This window comes from Simochromis diagramma, unplaced genomic scaffold (assembly GCF_900408965.1).
Source record: "Simochromis diagramma unplaced genomic scaffold, fSimDia1.1 OVJJ01000337.1, whole genome shotgun sequence".
NCBI classification, from domain to species: Eukaryota; Metazoa; Chordata; class Actinopteri; order Cichliformes; family Cichlidae; genus Simochromis; species Simochromis diagramma.
The window spans coordinates 1,248,458-1,252,724 of NW_024386982.1; the positions used below are offsets into that span (position 1 = coordinate 1,248,458).

General features: G+C 40.0%; 1 long non-coding RNA gene across 1 annotated transcript; it reads left to right on the forward strand.

Annotated features, from left to right (window-relative positions):
- The first annotated feature begins 813 nt into the window (after nucleotides 1-813).
- On the forward strand, nucleotides 814-1,763 carry LOC120738391. The gene is made up of 3 exons (XR_005696965.1): nucleotides 814-823; nucleotides 1,462-1,676; nucleotides 1,723-1,763. It is a non-coding gene; the product is annotated as an uncharacterized LOC120738391 (long non-coding RNA).
- Nucleotides 1,764-4,267: the final 2,504 nt, after the last annotated feature.

Here is a 4,267-nt window from a genome sequence, read left to right on the forward strand (position 1 = left end):
TTATCGCGAGCCGTGTGTTTTTTTCTTTCTTTCTCTCACCCTCTCTCTCACACTTTTTTCCGCTTCACTCCGCATGCGAGCCTTGTGCTTTGCGCTGGGAAGAGGGGGGAGGGGCGGTAGTTACACTCAGTAGCACAGGAACGGAGCGGGAGAGAAAGAGAGAGAAAGAGAGCCAAGGGCAACAACGTCACATTAGAAAGGTATAGTATCTACATCTATTTTCAGTTGCAGATGATAAAGGATTCAGAAAGTTTATTCATGCAGGCCTATATGACAGAGAATGTGCATCTTCTTTTTGTTTTTATATTTTAATTTATATTTAATTGTGTTGTGGTTTGCAGCGTTTTGTGTTGTTTCATTTTAAATTTGTTTAAAAGCACAAAGCTGAAAATTTAAATAGTTAAAAGTTGAACTGTGACTAGTTGGTTTTTGTATTATATGATTTATTTATTACATTTTATGTGGAGTGAATAAATAAAAGTATATTTATGGTGGCCCCTACAGACAAAACACGTACAAACTCCAAAACAAATACAAAACACAACAGAAGTGCTCCAGAATGCTACGCCCAGTGTTGAGCTTTTGTTACCTAGAGGCTACACAAGCCAGCAAGTACCAACGACTGGATTTGGTGTGTGGTAGTAACAGGTAAATGAATTATTTGAATATATATGAGTGCTTGTGTAGAAATACACAAACAATTGTTTGTGTATTTATCACTTAAATTACATATGCATATGTGTATTAATACACATATGCTTTCAATTGTGTAATTTAAGTGATCTAGGTAGCTCTGTTTTGAAGTTCAGTTAACGCTAGAAATGTGTTTTGGAGTTTGTACATGCTTTGGAGTTTGTATGCGTTGTCCCTAGGGGCCACTGTATATATTTATATATAAACATATATAAATAAAACCACTTTTTTTTTTTACATTAGTAATTCCTTTTGTGCATAATTTTATATTATTGTTAATAATAAATTAATTAAAGCAACAAAACAACCCGAAGAGCCGGTTCGGAGCCAAAAGAGCTGGCTGTTTTTAGTGAGCCGAACCGAAAGAGCCGGATCTCTAAAAAGAGCCGGAAATCCCATCATTACCATCAAGTGCAGGATCTACCAAGGAGATGCTCTGTCCCTGCTGTTGTTCTGCATAGGCCTGAACCCCCTCAATGAGATCATTAACAGGACTGGCTATGGATACCGAATACAGAAGGGAGCAGTTGTCAGCCACCTCCTCTACGTGGATGACATAAAGCTGTATGCCAAGAGTGAACGAAACATCGTTTCACTGATCCCCACCACCAGCATATATACCAAAGACATCGAAATGTTGTTCGGACTGCAGAAGTGTCTTCGGATGATAAGGAGAGAGAGTAGTTCCTACCAGACGGCAACATTGCAGACAATGAGAACAGTTACAAGTACCTGGGGATCCCACAGGCAAATGGGAACCATGAAGAGGCTGCTGGAAAAGCAACCACCAAGTACCTGCAGAGGGTCAGGCAAGTCCTGAGGAGTCACTTGAATGGTAAGAACAAGATTTGGGCTATCAATACCTATGCCCTGCCCGTGATTAGGTATCCTGCTGGGATAATAAGCTGGCCAAAGGAAGGGATAGAAACCACTGACATTAAGACCAGGAAGCTCCTGTCCTTGCATGAAGGGTTTCACCCCAAGTCCGGCACCCTGAGACTATAAACTAACCACAAGGAAAGAGGCTAGGGACTGGTGAGTGTCAGTAACACAGACCAGGATGAGACAACGGACATCCACATCAGGAAGATGGCCCCAACCGACCACGTTCTCAGTCAATACCTGAGTAGAGGTGGAGGAACCATCGTGGAAGGACAGGCCCCTGCACGGTATATGCCACCGGCAGATAGAGGAAGTGGCTGACATCCAGAAGTCCTACCAGTGGCTGGACAAAGCTGGACTGAAAGACAGCAGAGGCACTAATTGTGGCAGCACAGGAACAAGCTCTGAGCACAAGATCCATAGAGGCTGGGGTCTATCACACCAGGCAAGACCCCAGGTGCAGGCTGTGCAAAGATGCCTCTGAGACAATCCAGTACCTAACAGTAGGGTGCAACATGCTAGCAGGCAGGGCATCCACGGAACGCCATAACCAAATGGCCGGCATAGTATACAGAAACATCTATGGCCTGGAAGTCCCATGGTCAAAATGGGAGATGCCCCCAGATCTTTGTCCAGAAGAGTGCAGTCCTAGGAACAGCTAAGATGCTGCACAGGACCCTCAAGCACCCAGGCCTCTAACAGAGGGAGCTTGAGTTCTTTAAATGTAATGAACTGGATTGTGATGAATCGTTAATTATTTATTTTTTTCTGGCAGAATAACTTAAGACAATATCATTTTGAATTTGAAAGAAAGTTTTCTTGAGGTCAACATTGATTGGCCAAAGGCAACACTGTGTAAAGTTAACATTAATATGGTGGGCTTTTGAGACTGAAACTTTGTGCGTATGCAGTGTTACAAAGAAATAGTTCAAAGATAAAGTAATATCATGGACAATGCTAGTAACTATATTATATAAAAATAACATGACTTTTATTTTCTGATGAAACATTAGAATGTTTGTTGCTGGCCAGAATAAACTGTTGAAATTGAAATATGTCAACTTTTCCAGAGGTTTTGTGTAAGTGCATTTCTGCCTTTTACCTTTGGTTATTCAAAACTGGATCAATATTATCGACAGTCCATTATACTCACTAGGACCATTATTTTTAAACCTATTTACTCAGTGTAGCTTCTTGCTTGCAAGATTTTCAGTTACATTGCAGAATCACTACCCTAAAGTCCACTGCAATTATTAATGGGGGAAAGATTTTGCTCCAGCCAAAGCTAAAGAAATTTTAGTGTTACTCATTAAATATAAAAATAAATTAAGGATTTTTTTAGTCAAATACTGTCTAGCTTTGCACACTGCTAGCTTGCTTATTTATACTAGTTATTAATTATCAAGTTAATCATCAAATCCAGTACCTATGAAGATGTTACTGTTAGATTGTAAGCAACGTAGAGATGAAGAGCAATTTTCATCAGTTTTGCAAGGTAATATAAAAAACAAACAAGAACAAAACAAACAACATCAAAAAACACAATGATGTGCTGGTCATTATTCGGTTTCTAAATGAAACTCCAGCTTGTACTAAACGCAGCAGATAATTTTGTATTCGTCTCAAAACCTCAATAAAGTTCTCAAACTGCCACCTTTTTCAATCCACATCCATTTTTTCTATCCCTCCTAATAAACTCTTCTTGCAAGGGGTGAGTATTACATTGTCACTGTTTACTTTGCTCTGAGGACTCCCAGATTGCTTTGGCTATTTGCTCCTCAGGATGAGCTCAGTTTCCAGAGAGGTTAGACTTTGATGGACAGAGGGGAGGTAGCAGCCTTTCAGCAGGCAGCTAGTTAACCTGCAGTGCCCTGGCATCTCGTCTTGTTTTGCTTCAACCAGACCTTCATCTGTCTCTGCTGCTGAAAGACTCCACAAATGAGAAAATACCAATTGTCAGCAAATATCAATTTACTTTCCCCACTCTGCACATGTCTCAAAGGAGATCTACACCAGAATAATTGCCTGTGGTTTATAGGTGTGTGAGCACAGAAGCAGAACAGGACTGTGTGGGAAAGCTATTGGCTGAAACCATGATAATAAGATTAATATAATAAAAAGACAAGAGTTTGCTTTCTAACTGACATTTAACTAGAAGTCATAAATATTAAATGCACAATAGATGGTAAAAAAAACATTGGCAGAGAGTGTAGCTGTCTCATCTCTGATGCTTTTGGCTACTGACAGACTGATCTTACCTCTCTTCTGTTGTTTGCTGCCCTGTCTCTTTGTTTAGCTGCATGTTATAAAGTGAAGCTGCTGCAATTTTTCCAATTCCAGTGTACTTTAACGCCTACTAGAGGGATGCAATTTATATTTATATGCCCCCTCTCTGAAATGGTGTGATCCTGTGAAATGTTCTCGTTCTCTTTGCCTTTCAGGTCAGAACTGAGGGGCAGACTGTATATCAATCACTAATAGAAACACACTCTAAAATGCACTCCAGCAGAGTATGTGTTGTCTTTACTTGGTTTCTCATATACGCATTTGTCACCCAATATGTCACAGTAACCTTTCGAGCTGAAAGGATTAGAAAGAAAGTGCAAGCATTTGATCTTTGAAAGTAAGTTAGACTTTTACATCTCAAGATTTGTCTTTTCATGTAACATTTCTTTTTGGACTATGGCATTAT